This window comes from Strix aluco, chromosome 9 (genome assembly GCF_031877795.1).
Source record: "Strix aluco isolate bStrAlu1 chromosome 9, bStrAlu1.hap1, whole genome shotgun sequence".
Taxonomy (NCBI): Eukaryota; Metazoa; Chordata; class Aves; order Strigiformes; family Strigidae; genus Strix; species Strix aluco.
The window spans coordinates 1,018,441-1,032,740 of record NC_133939.1 but is presented as its reverse complement, the minus strand read 5'-3'; the positions used below and the strand labels follow the sequence as shown (position 1 = coordinate 1,032,740).

General features: G+C 49.2%; 1 pseudogene; it reads left to right on the top strand.

Annotated features, from left to right (window-relative positions):
- Positions 1-14,300, top strand: part of LOC141927318 (hydrocephalus-inducing protein homolog) — a 100,412-nt pseudogene that overhangs the window by 39,377 nt on the left and 46,735 nt on the right.

The window sequence follows — 14,300 nt, the reverse complement described above, 5'->3', positions numbered from 1 at the left end:
CAGAGACTTTTTTTTTTCTATCAAGCTTAGAAATGGATGGGGCAAAACATTGCTGGACTAAAGCCTCCTGAAAGATGATGTTCACATTCAGGCATACACAACAGCAGCAATGACAACAAAATGTAGGCAAGAGAATGTTGTCTGTGGTGTCCTGGCTTCATCTAGCTGAAATCGAGAACAAATATAGTTAATTAAACTTTAATTTAAAATGATATCAACTTTTGAAGCAGCTGTTTTAAACCGTCTTCTCATCTCTCTGAGCATGAAAGAGGATGTCAGAGGATTCCTGGGAACCTTAAGCTTTCTGTAACAGAAAGAAAGGCTGACATTTTGAAAGTAGTTACAGGGATTTAAACTTTTAATAAAACAAGTGGAAATGATGCTGCTAAATCTCCTGAATGCCTCATGAATGTTTTTAATGATGTGAGAAGGTGTTTTAGCAGAGGGATCCATCCACATTCCTCCTCCAATAGTCTGTGCCAGTTCTGCAAGAACAGAACTTCTGGGTCTCAGACTGTCAAAAGAAAAAATTACTGCTTGAATGATATAATTAACAATTCATGCCCATTATCCATATAATACCAGGAATACACGTCTGTGCAAATCAGAGGCAACTAACTTGCGTGATCTCTACTCTAAAGGGCCTGCTTTGCCTCTGACTTGTGCTGGCTTTCATAGGTGTAGCTTTGGGACTAAAGTCACTGTCCAAGTGTGCTGTGCAGCAGCAGAAGTCAGGGAGGGTGGTCTGGAGCAAGACTGAGCAGTAAAAGGAGTGGGAGCAGGCACAAGGTAGCGGAGGGAGAGTTAACAGTGTGGAGGAGGTGTGAAAAAGCAAGCACGGGAAACAGGGTTTCTTTATCCTCTGATAACGTGAGTTTGTGGCTTTCAGATGGGATCAGTCCAGGTCCCACACTTGCTCCAGGCCTTCTGTTTTGGTTTTACAACACTGAAAAAACTTCAAACAGCCATAATTATCCCCCAGTCTAGGAGTACCCTTAGAGCTGTCTAATCATTTTAAACTTTGTCTGTTGGTTTTTTTTGATCTTTCCTACCTGCTTTCTGGAGCGGAAAATCCATTTAGTGAGCACTGGAGAAAGACCAGTTGTCTATGTGCATCCAAGTAAGATAAATTTTGGCAGTATCCAAGTTATACAAGATGCTTCCCGAACTCTCCACCTCTCCAATCAGAGTGTCATCCCTGCATCCTTCAGGGCAAAGATGGTAAGTATCTGTGGGGCTATTTTCCAACAACAGTGACTGACAAGCAACCTGTGACTTGATTTTTATATGCAACATTTGCATATCACTATATGATTGAGAAAGCAACGTATTCTGTCACAATGCAGCAAGAGGAGCCTGCCTCTGGGGGCAGTTTTAGCTGGGGGACCCCTCAGTAAAACAGAGAATTTGCATAGATGTTTGAGCAGAAATGAGTCTGGATCATTTTTGCAAGTTCTCCCTTTATTTTGTGGAAGGTGTTTAGCTCTGAGTCATGTGTTTGGAGCTCCGAGACCAAGAGAACGCTGTGGCCCTTTGCTCCTGAAAGGGCATGGGTTTCCGCACTGTTTCCTTGTTAGATCTCCATTTGCTTTCTGTCGAACTGCTGTTAATGATAGAGACTAGGGTGTGAGGTCTGTCCTCAAACTGCTCGCAGTGAGGTGAGTTTCGCACCTACTGGGGGTCAAACCAGCTGGGTTGTTGCACAAGAATGTACGTGTAAGGGTCGTGTACCTACAGAGTCTGTGGACTCCGCCGCATTGCAGAGCACCTCTGGAGACTGGCTGCAGAAAAAGGCTCTTTAATTCATGGAGGCTGCATAGTGTGAGAAGCTGCACAGCCAAAGGAGGTTGGGTTGCTCCCTGGCAGGGGGAGCAGGGCTGATGCAGCCAGGACGGGCTCGTGTGCTGAGGCCGGGTGGGGTGTGCTCCCAACTGGAGGGGGGATCTGTGAGGGGCTTGAAAATGGGTTCAGAGGAGGTTTGTTCTTCTCCATGCTAGGTGGGTCAGACTTCAGGGGCTGGTTAGCCCAGACCTGGCACTGTGGACTTGGTGTTGTGGATGGAGCATCAGGCAGTGTGTGAGAGTACAGGCTCAGTCCCTGGGCCAAAGAGGGGGCTGAATTTCCCTCATGCTGCTTTTCCAGCTGTTTGGGGGATAAATGCAACCTCAAAGTGGGGGATTCCCAGGGCAGCTTGCTTTGATTCCACAATGAAAACCTGCTTTCCATCTCTGCAGAGAGCAAGCCATCTGGGGTGGGTGGTACTGGTGTGTGAATGATGGGGTTTGCGTGCTCATACGAGGCACTGACCCACAGAGCTGCTCAGGCACTGCTGTCCCAGTCTCACGCCTTCCCTCCCTCCCCGGGCAGCTTGCAGTGTACCCAGGGGGCTCGCAGGGTATATCTGCCTCTGCATTGCCTCAGGGCCCAAAGGTATGGGACTGGGCAATAAATCCTATCCTGCTTCACTGCAATCTCTGCAAATATTGTGGCTAATCAATAAATAGAACAATAATACAGGGTGGTTCAGGGATAGTTTCTTTCCCTGCAGTAAGGGTGGGCTCTGCTGCTCCGTAGTCCCCCCTGCTGACCCCACAGGCTTGACTTACCCCACGGTGAGCATCTTGGCTTCTCAGGACAGCTGCTGCTATCACGGAGGTGTTCAAGGAAACAGGTCCTGAGAACCTGCTCGATCAGTTGTTTCAGCAAGGGGTCTTCAGACTCTTCAGCCCCCTGATGCTGAGCATGCTGGGCAGGAGCAGCACTGTGGCAGGCGAGGTGTGCTCCAGCTGCTCCCCTGCCCTCAGCAGCTGCCTCCTTTGGTGCTGCTTTGCTGCCTCAGTTGAAGTTTCGCCCTTTGCTGCTGCCTTAGGCTGCCTGGCCGTTTATTGATGGGGAGAGGACTGAATAGTTTTGGAGATAAAATTTGAGATGCAGTCGGGTGTCAGGGTGAACTGCACACGTACCTCTGAGAGCAGAGGCTGTCCCTTAGCCTAGCTGGTGGGTGACTTGGGCATCCTGCATCCAGTTGTGCCCCTGAACCCAAGTCTTGTGTTCTCTAAGATGGGAAAGCTGCTGCTTTGATTTCCTGCTTGGAGATTGCTGCAGGATGGTAAGCTGTGATTTTCCAGTCTCCCGTTTGATGGCTGATCTCAAAACTGTGGCTGTTTGCAGTTAGGCTTATAGATCATGGTCCCTGCTCAAATGAAGGTGCTATGATTCACAGCAGCATTGGATCAGCAATGTTACAGCACGCTGACTGGCAGCTCAACAAACCAAATGAGATTAAATTAAGGGACAGCAACAGGGCAAGTAAAAGGTTGGTATCTTGTTTGAAACAAGAAAGGAAAATGCTGTAATGCAGATGGCCATGGTGCCACCTTGGTGGTGGTGTTAACCATCACATGCAAATTGCTGTTCCTGTCAAGCCAAGATTTCTTCTTGCTCTATGGGAGAAAAGACCATTATCTGAGCAAGCCAAAATGCGTTTTTGTGGATAACTTCACTTTGGGGTGGTGACTTAAGGAATTACCTGGAGTCCCCCTTGTGCACAGGCTTCCCCGTACCATCTTCTCTTTCTCTGTTGGATGAGTTGAGTCTTTTATATTCTGAGTTGTAGGGAGCAGAACTGAACATTTCTGCCACCAGAAATAAATAAATAAAACCCCTCCAAGTCTGTGCATTGAGATGGGCCTTTTTTTTGGTTTGAAGAAGAGCGTAGGGACTTCGTAGCCTAGTCCTCTGTTGGCTTATCCCTGCGTGCCAGGGTGTCTGCAGGTCTGTGACCCCTGGGACCAGTGTGTCATCCCGTGCTGAATCCTGTGTGTGTCTGACATACTTTTCCTTGTCAGATTGCTTTCCCAGCTGCCAGGCAGCCCTGTTAGAGGATCCTCTGGATCCAGCAAGGAGAGGGTTTGTGCCTTTTTGGGCAGAAAAGACTGGAGGAACAGGTCAATGTGAAGGGGCTGCTGCAGCTTAGTTGGGACTGATGCGACCTGCTGAAAAAGATGGCTGTTTCTCCTCCTTGCTGCCACTGTCATCTTCTTTCCCTAAGTGTCTGATTTTTTTGCCATATTGACAAGTGCAAAAGAGTTGTATTGGTTAATGGGAGTGTTTGCTCTCCCTGCAGAAAGGAAAAAGCATCGTTCTTTGATCATTTCCTACTTGTTCTTTGTCACTCTGTCTTCTTGAGGATCTTTTATTCAGCTGCTAAGAATGACATCTCTTGGCACCATGGAAGGCAGTTGCATATCATGCCTGTGTGATCAGGAAAGAAAATACAGAGGTGTAATTTTTGTTAATCAGTGGCAGCTTTCTTCTCCCTGCATAGCCACCATGCTGGGACTGTCATGTGCCACCATAGGGAGCTAAACAGTGGTTTCCCAGTGCCTTGTAATGAGGGAGGAGGGAGAAGACCTTTCTTGGGATTTTCTCTTCTTATGACAGTCCTAATTTGGGGTCCTGACTCCTTTGACCTGATCCTTGACCTCCCTAATCCAGAGCCCTGTGCTGCTGGTGGAGCTCGCTGCTGCCTGGTTTCCAGCAGCAGTCGTACAGCCAGATGTGTTGTCTTCTTCAGGAGGGTGCCTGGTGAGTGGATCCCCCTCCACCTTCCCAGGGACGAGCTGCCGTCAGATTCAAGTGGAGCTGACATTGCAGAAGAGACCCAGTTTTCTTTATTTAAAAAAAAAAAAAGCTGTAACTGTTTATCTTCTCACTGGCATTCACTGAAGAAAAGTCAATTGATTTTCAGGCAGTGTATAAAGGCTCATGGTCAAACGTGATGTAAGCAAGGGGAGAACACGCAGTTCCCATTCCCGTACTTGCTTCTCTCCTCATTAGTGCAGGATTTGTTTCATTTACTAATTTCATTGCTTACTATCTCAAGCTTTTGACAACATTCCCTTTATTAAAGAAATGGCCATATGGAGAGATGACAAAACATGGAGATAAGGGATGCTGCTTTAGTGATTCTGTTTCCTGTTCTGGCTGATGGGCAATTTTGCTGATATCCAAGCGAATTGTTCAGGCTGTGGGGAGGGAAGGCTTTGAAGAGTGTGTTGGCATTGTTTGTAGCTCTCTCCAACTGCAGTTGGAGCAGACTTGAATTGACAAGAGGGGCTGGTTTTTATTTTTTTTTCCCCCCAAGCATCTGAATAATTAGCCAGCCCATCAGTGTTTGCTTGTAGCAAGACACAGGCAGACAGACAGTGCTGTGCCCTTCAAATGATATCTGCAATGCTATTTAGAAATGAGTGTTAAATTAACTTTTCAGGATATGGGCAGCACTGGCCCTGAATATGTGGTCTCTTCCAAGGTGAGCAGAACTTTTGAAGATAAGATGCACAGGCTTAAATCTTTCCAGAGCTGTCCCACCAGAGCCTCATGGTGCTCCAAAAGCTCACCTTTAGGCTTAAACCATTGCTTTAGGTTTTAAAGGCCATGTTTTGCTAATACAGCAGTACCAGTTTGCTGATTTCCACCCAGTTTGGTCTTGCCAGAGCTGGAGGGAACCATTCATTGTAGCCAACTGTGCCTGGAAACACACGGCATCAGTCATGAGCAGGGGTCATGGCCAGGAGCGTCAGTCTTGCCCTGGTGACCGGTTCTACCAAAACCTGAGGAAGGTGGAAGGCTCTGTCCCTCCCAGTGTCACACAGGCTTAGGTCCAGCAGGCTTAAGTCCAGAGCATGTGGCTCTTAGAAAGGGGAGCAGAGGTGTGGAGGAGACCTTGGAAAAGGTGCCTGAAACCCGGCCACAGGGGAGAGTTTGTTTTTTATCACGTAAGGTATCTTACATGAGTTCACGCCCTTTCAGAATTGCTGTTTTTCAGTAATAGGAGAAATTGTTATTCTGCTTGTCGTATCATGCTGCACCTGTTGGTTAACTGAATTAAAGAAGGGTAGAATCTTCAAGGCAATTATGCTCCTACAAGCAAGAGTGACTCAGCCGGGTGCTTTTCCCAAAGGAAAAGCAGGAGGAGTTTGGTTATCAAACCAGGTGGCTCTGATCTCCCCAGCCCAGCAAGGAAGTGCAGATGGGATCTGGAGGGGTGAGCTATGGACCGGGGACACAAGCGGAGACAAGCTTCGTTAGCTCACTCAGCAGTCTGCTATTGGCTGAACCAAGCTTGACAAGTTAGGCTGTGTTGTCAGTGGCACTGAGTGCCACACTACTTTTTTTTTTTTTTTAGAGCCTCTGCCTTTTGATTTCATAAAACATCCCCTTGATGGTGCTCTGGGGCAGAGGCTAAACCAAAGTGGTCCCCATCCGTGCTTTTGCCGAGGAGATGCTGGTGCTGAGGTGCCAGGAGGTGGCTGGTGGTTGGTGGGAGCATCTAGCCAGCCTCATGCCCTGACCTCCACCTCCTGCTGGGGCTCAGGGCGGTTTGGGGCTCTCTTCTGCCACTGGCAGTTTGTGTGGATAAAGAGCAGCTTCAAAATGAAGAACGCAGGGTCCCCGACCTCAGGACTGCTGAAACACCTGGGACGAGACTCTGTGCACAACTGATGTAGGATGAGGTTTTATTTCCCCTTCTTGTGCAGCCTCTGTGAGGAGCGATGGGTCAGCTGACAAAGGTGTGAATGCTCTCTCTCTAGAGCTGTGGCTTGGTAAAGTACAGCTGCATTTTTAATATCTGAGTTCTGCTTCCTCTTTCACTCGTGCAAGGCCAGAATGACCAGATCACTTTAATTAACTAGCTTTAAGTAGCTCTGAGAGAACTGAGTGTGATGGCTCCTCAGTCGTCCCTTAGGGCAGCCATCCCTCCATCCCATCCCTCCCCTCCCCTCCCTTGGATGCACGGTGGTGTCTTACAACCAAATTTTGGCACCTCTTACTCGCAATGGAAATCTGTCCTGGGAGAAGCTAATGATCTCAGCATTGAACTTCTAGAATAAGTGATTGATCCCCACCCTTGCCTAGCACTCAGGGACTCTCTGCAAGCCCCTACAGGGACAAAAATAGCCACCGTCTTTGTCTATCCAGGGCACAGGGCGACTGGGTTGTGTTCTGGAGCATTCAAGGATAAGCGAGTAGCAGGAACGTTATCAGAAGTTAGATCGTGGTCTTCAAAGTGGGGGGACTTTTTAGCCTGGCTCCAAGAGATTCCTTGTCTCTGGGACACAGCCTGGATCCACGTAGGCAGAAGCTGACCTGGAAACCTGAGTGAGTCTGGCCCGGCAGAGCCTTTTGGTCCCGGCAGGTCTCCTGTTTAGTGGTGCCCCTTGGACCCACACCAAATGCTAACCGAAAGAATGAGGACACGATGCGAATCCTGCTCCTCTGGAGTGGGCTGTTGGCCCTGGCTCACCCTGGGAAATTCAAAGTCTGGCTCCATCGAGACAGCCTGTCATTATTTCTCAGTCATAGTTTCTTGGGTACAATTTACTGCCTGGCTTGTTGCCAAGCTTTGATAACTGAGCTTTGCCAGATAGCAGACATGCAGATTCACCTCTGGAGCAGAGCTATCGGGTCTCCTTTTCCAGCGAGCTACCATGAATCAGAGAGCAAAGAAAAACTAACACCCACCAGCTTGGTGTGAACGTGTTGGCTGGGTAACCCTTGGCTGGTGGCAGCGCAGTGGATGCCTCTGAGGCTGGTGATGGGCTGCACACGGGATGCGGGGGCAGCAGAGGAGGTTGGTGGGATCTTCTGTGAGGCCCCAGAGTACACCCTGTGCCAACGACCTTCCTCTATCCCACTCTCATCTTGCTTTTTTTAAGACTTTCTTTTGCAGCTCTAGAGGACAGATTAAATGGAGCGGAGTTGATTGATTTTGCCAACACCTGAAATAATTTTGATGCCTTTGGCATGCTCCATCCTGGGATGCAGATGTGCAGACCTGACCTGCTCTCTGTGCAGGGCACAGCCAGCCTAAGGAGCTATCCTAGCTGGGGCATCCTACACACGCTGCTGGGACGCTGCCTGCTCAGCAAGTTATTGCTTCCCTGGCCCGCAGATAGTCTTACCCTTGCTAGCAGAGGTCGCTTTGGGGGGTTATTTAAAATGCTTCCCAAGACTTCAAAGTGCTGCTTGGTTTTCTGATGCTCTTCTCCCTTGGGCTTGCTGGTGTCCTGTTAGAGCTGAGTGCTGCCAGTCTGACGGATGGAAACTTGAGCTAACTTCACCTGGATCAAGCATTTGCTTGGATCATGTCAGGATCATGTTGCTTTCCATTAAAAAAAAAAGGGGGGGGGGGGGGGGGAACCTCTTCTCTTACAATACTGCAGAGTTTTGGGTGAGTAGTGCCTGTCGTCCCAAACACGGCACTGAACTGTGGGGTGCAGGCACCACCGCCACCGTGATGGACACTTGGAAGCCGTACATCTGCCTCCCAGTGCGGTTCCTGCTGGCCAGGGAGCACTGTGTGCGTTTCCTCTCTGCAGGCTTGCTCCCTGGGAATGTGGTTTTAGAGGGGCCGGGGATCCAGCACCTTCACTGCCCCATCCGTGGAGGGAGGTCCATGAAAAACCAGAGGGAAGAGAGTGCTTGGGAAGCTCAGGCCATGCCTACAGGGCACGTGCCTTCCAGTTTGCTTTCTGCTTATTGCTTTACTGCCCTGCTATGGACATTTATAGCTGAATTTTCCAAAGCAGAGGGCACTGGGGCACCTCACTGCAGCTGGTGATCAGTGGGAACCGAGTGCTTCAGTTCTTCGGGGGCTGTTGAGAAGCACTGAGTAACTCTTGGGAAAGAAGGCGTTGGTGTCAGGGTTTTGATCAGCTGGTTTTGCAGTTATTCTTTAGGCTCTCAGCAGTATCCCCCAGCCGTGTGGCTGCTGCGGTGGGATTTGAGCAGTCCTGGCTTCCTCTGGCCTTGAGCCTTTATGCCAACCCAACCACCATTGTCAGGAAACCAAGAGAGGTAAAGTAGCTTCCTTTGGTATGCGCTCCAAAAGAGAGACTGGAGGGGGAATAACCTCCTCCTGAGGATGAGCATCCCTTGGGTTGGGAAAACTGGGTTAATGAAGTGAGTCTGTTAAAGGAAGGTAAAATACAGGTTGTAGAAGCTCCTGCATAGTTGCTGTTTCCAGGCAGTGTAGCTTAGATTGAGGGAAATGGAGCCTTTATGGTTTTTATCCGCATATCTTTAGTCCTTCCTTTTCCTGCACCCCACAAGAGACCAAGGTCCATGGTTTCCATGCTAAGTTAGTGTTTGGCTTGTCTTACAGGCTGGCAAATGCTCGTGCTGGAGGATTGAACCCAGTGAAGGAGTGATTCCCCCTGAGACAGAGGTGTCTGTGTCTGTCATAGCAAACTTGTATGACACGGAGAAATTCAAGGATGAGGTGAACCTGTTCATAGAGAACAGCCACACCTACGTTATCCCCGTCCGGGCTGTTGGCATTGGCACCGCGATTGTCACCGCCAAACCCTTTGCTCCGGAGCTCAACTTGGGACCCCACTTCAGGTAGGGGATCTCTCAGCATCCGCTTCTGCCGTGGGCTCAGCAAGGAGCAGTTTTGCTGTAGTCCTTCAGGCTAGTTGTTCTTCAGCGCTCAAGGTCCTGGCTCTGTTCTCCTGAAGCCACAGGGCTTCCTTTAGAAACCTTCTATGGCCATTCGAAAGTTGTTAGATACCCTCAAAAGACACCAAAATGGAAAGCAGTTGTTAAATTGTCACTGACTTGTCTTTAGCTATAATACCTATATTTCCTCACTTTATCAAGTAAAGATTTGGAGGAAAACAGCAGGTCCTGGAAGCCTCTGGGTGGAAAATGCTACATTACAAGTATAAACATATTTCCCTTTGCAATAATGTTGCTTGGTTTTCCCTTCACTTGGAGTATCATCTTGCAACAGCAGAAAACCTTGGTGGTAGCTTGTTAGCAGGTTCTTCACTAGATTAATGGTGCTGTTTGGTTTGCCCTCTGCCCAGCAGTCCTGAAGGAGCAGCAGAATTTCTTTGCCCCATATCACCCCTCAGTTTGCTCGCCTTCCCCGTCTCCCCTGCCAGGCTGCTCTTTATTAGACATAGTCGCTCTTTCCTCGTTTCTCCCACCGGCTTTCCTCGGTGTCTCCGCCGCAGCAGCAGCCTGAGGCGCGGGCAGGTGAGGGTGGCTGCAGGACCAGCTCTGAAAGGGAAAGGAGGAGAAGTCCACTGAGTTTGGGCGGGATAAATGGAAAGTGTTAATTAAAGAGCTTAGCTCAAAGGAGGGGATTCACTGGTCCTAACACCTGTGTCTGAAACCAGGCATGTTCCTGTAAATGGGAGAAAAATAAACCTTTTCAAAGTGCTGTCTGCCTTGTGTTGGAGACCTCTTGGGATGAGAAGAATAGTTTTCTCGAGGTGCCTGTTCCTTTCCCTGCCTGCAAAGACGATCCCCAGTGGTCCGATACCTAAATTTTGGGGTGGAAAGAGCAGGTTGATCCTACTCTTTAGGATAGATTTGGGGGATTTAAATGTGCATGCACAAGCCACCCACATAAGCAGGGACATTGCAGGGAGGTTGACGCTTGTCCAGCGTGTCCTGTGCTCTGTGCAGCCACAAATTGGCTACCCAATGGATTGGACAATGTCAGTGTGATTTGTGTCATCGTCCTCTGCCCCCTTTCACGTCTTGGTCTGCAGACTCTGGAGTTGTTGCCATTGCTGCCGGCTGCAGGCTGCCGCCAGGTGAGCTGAGATGGGACCCACGTATTGTCTCAGATGAGTTGGGCTTTCCCAGAGCCTCAAATTCTGCATCCACCCAGAGCTTCTCCAGGCTTTCATCTGTGCTGTCCACCACATAAACCATTTCACACTAAGCTTGTACGCATCATGTTTTAACAATCTATGGCTGGTGACTGAAAGCCTGATGGGGGGGTGTGCTTGTGTTCAAAGGAGGAAGTTAAATGGCTTCTCCAAGTCCCTGGGGCTTTGACTATTGAGTTGAGCTGGACCAAGATTTTGCCATTAACACTGAGATCAATATTTCGCTCCTCTGGGATTGGGAGCAGTCCCACCAGCTGTATTCTGCCTTCTTGATGTGGAGACAGAGTTGAGCTGCTGAGCCAAGGGCACAGGGCGAGATGTGTGGGACCCACGAGAACAGCGTGGGCCTTGAACAGCCACCTCGTGTGCTGGGGCTGCAGGTGGGCGATGCTAAACCCCCTCCTCACCCGTCCTGAGGTGTTTCGTAAAGTAAGTGAGGATGTTTTTAGAGATGGGACTGGTTTTTAACTTCACCCAAGTAAAACTGAGATAACAGCTGCTCTGCTGAGGGGGATCATGGCTACATCTAGAGAGACACCAGTTCCTGTACTCGGTGTGAAGGGAGGTTTTTGGGGATCCTCCAAGGCACAGTGATGTCTGAATACCGATCCTGTAGGGAAGCTGAGAAGAACTGAGATTCCTGTCAGCTCCTCAGGCTGATGGAAAAAAACCTGTCATCTTGTCTATTTGCCTTCTCTGCTGTTGGTATGGTAGCTCTTTGCAATTCCCCAAGCTTCACCTTCTTCAAAGGACCCACAGACATCCTTCAGCTGCAGTGATGATAACACCAGCGCAAAGCAGGTGCCCTTTAGCCTCTGGATCCTGACTGCTGCATCACCTTTCCCTCTCCCGCGAGGTGTCTGAAAAAGAGAAGATATTTCATTATTTAGTTTCTGTGTCTGCAGATCTCTTCTCTGGTTCCCAGGCTTCCAGAGAAGCACAAAATCCTGTGAGCAAGCAATTCAGGTTTAATTAGAAGCTTTTCAGCTATCCCTGATGTCTGCCTGTGGTCTGCTTGATGCCATGTGCTCTGATTTATCAAGTGTTATGACGCTGCAGCTGTTTGATATCGATACATCCAGATCCAGTTTCCCAAAGACTGTCTAGTTTATGTAAACCATGCAGGAAGCCCAGAGCAATGCATAAACAGGAGGAAATAGCTTAGGTGGAGCCAAGCTTTGAGGCTACAGAGAGCTTGTCACTGGAGCAGGGGCAGCAGGACACCTGTTGCAGCCCGGCTGTTGAGGTTTCTAGCTGGCTGTATGTGCCTGTAGATGTTCAAAGCTAACCTTAGGCTGCTGCAGGCTCTCCACTATGGGCCAAATCCTGCTCACTTTTCTCCTCTGACCAGTATCACTGCTTTTATGAGGCTACTAGAGCTGATAAGGTTGTAAGAAATTACTGTATGTGAGTGAAAATCATCTTGTGCCATTCTTCTTGAGAGAGAATACAAAACTGGAGACAAGTGGTCTGGGTTCACTTTCTGCTATTGATCTTGTTCATGCAGCTGCCTCCTCGCGGGGTCCTATTCCCTCCTCTGTATGCAAGAGTGTTTCCCTGTCCCCGGGGGATGCTGTGGTTTCTAAACGTGAAAGGATCTGATATACTTAGAGAAAAACCACCTAGAAGGGTAGAAACTAATAAAAATAGTAAATAGAGGTGTATGCACTTTTGGGGTTGAAAAACTTGAAATGCATCAGGAAGGGAAGGAGTTCTGTGGCCACTTCATGTTGTTTTTTTCCCTTGTGTCCTGTTTCTGCAGCAACCCAGTGATGTCCTAACTCTGCAGTACCAGCCTCTTTCTTTAAAAAACCGTCCTCCCTGCCACTCAGCATTGTCCTGGCCTTAGAGCAGCCCTTCTTAATCTGCGGTGCAGACCGGCAGCCCCTCTCTGCAGACGTTCAGGTGAGCAGCCGTGGGCCTTCCTGCTGGTGGGGTTTGAAGAGGGGGGGGGAGTGTGGTGGTACGTTTCTGTTGGGAGGTCCTCTAGTAGAGAAGTTTGTTCTTTAGACTCAGTGGTAGACTGGCCTGAACTAAATCAGATTTGAAAAGAGCTGCTGAAGGAAACGAGATATCATCTGAACTGGGGAAATACATCCTGGCTCTAAGACGTGAGGAGAGGGGAGCAGGCAACTGGGTCTGGGCAAGCCATGTAGTAAAGGTGTCTCTTGGAAACCATCTAGCTCTCCAGCAGCCATTCTCAGATAACCTCAAGAGCAGCTTGCTTTCTTCAAGGGCAGCCCTGCTTTCAGGAAGGCTGAGGAAGCTCCTCCAGCTGCTGCCTGGCCCCTGCCCTATTGTTGGTGGAAGGTGTTGGACATGGGCTCTGCTAAACACTTGCTGTAGGCATGGCCACCACTTCTGTGCTGTGCCAGTGACTAGCCCCTGCAAGGGTGAGGCTGCAGTGCCATGCTGCTTGTGCCGTGAGGGTAAAGGAGTTCCTCTAGAGCTGGGGCAAAAGGCCCTGGTGTGCCAGAGTGCTGATTTAGTTGTGTATTTAGCACATTGCTTCTGTGGGTCCCGAATTCAGCAGAATAATATTTATTTTCCTTGTGTATTGATACAGAGCACAGTGAGATGAGCCTGAGATAGTCTCAGACAAGAGCGTGGTGGGGCTTGCAGTCAGGTGCACACAGTGAAGAAAACACAGGATGAACTGAGAAGCCTACGCTGGGGTCACACATTGAACATTTACATGTTTTGTGCTGCCAGACCTTGGGACTTCATCACACTGGTGATTAATACTCTTCATTTCCTTGCAGCCCATGAAGCTGGAGATAGGGGAGGAACTTCATCTCTCCATCAGATTTAACCCTGCTTGTGAAGAGGATTTGTGTAGCCGGGTAGTAGAGAAGGTTCTGAAGATACAGTTTCTTGAGCATCCTCATGAGGAGCGGGTCACCGTTCGGGGAGAAGTCTACTTTCCGAATCTCCATATCCAGCCCATGGCCCTGGACTTTGGCTGCATCTTGAACGACACTGAAGGTGTGTGTTACGTTGAGATGACCAACTGCAGCCCACTTCTTGTCCAGTACCACTGGGCGTTCCTGATGGACAGCCTTGTGAGCCAGATGAGGTATGTGCCCCTTCGCTCTCTCCTTGCAGCTCTTCTCCTTCCTCGTGTCCTGTTTGTGCTTTGCAAAGACCAAGGCTGTTTGCCTGTGATCTGACAAATTGCTTTCAACTTTCCCTGTGGGAGTAACACCTACCAGACGTGGTTGGGCTTAGGTGCTCAGGGAATAAGTGATCTCCACCAGTTTGACGCTGGGAAGGAGACAACATTCTCCAGCCAAGCTGGGGCTGTGAGATGCTACCAACGCTTTTTGCATCGTCCATAACCTAGAGTCCTGCTTTATTTCTGGAGCTACAAACCTATACTTAGGCACTGGGACAAGAAGATATATGATGTGACCTCTTTTTCTTCCCTGCCAACCCTATGTGTTGTCATTTTACACTAAGAACCTACACAGACACTGCCACCAGAACAATGTGCTGCCGCCCCAGTCTCTTGCTGCTGCTTTGCTGTAGCCCCCATACTGGTTCCCCTGGGAAGGAAGGCTGCTGTTGGAAAGCTGTTTTCTCAGACCTTTGTGGCCTGAGGCAAACACC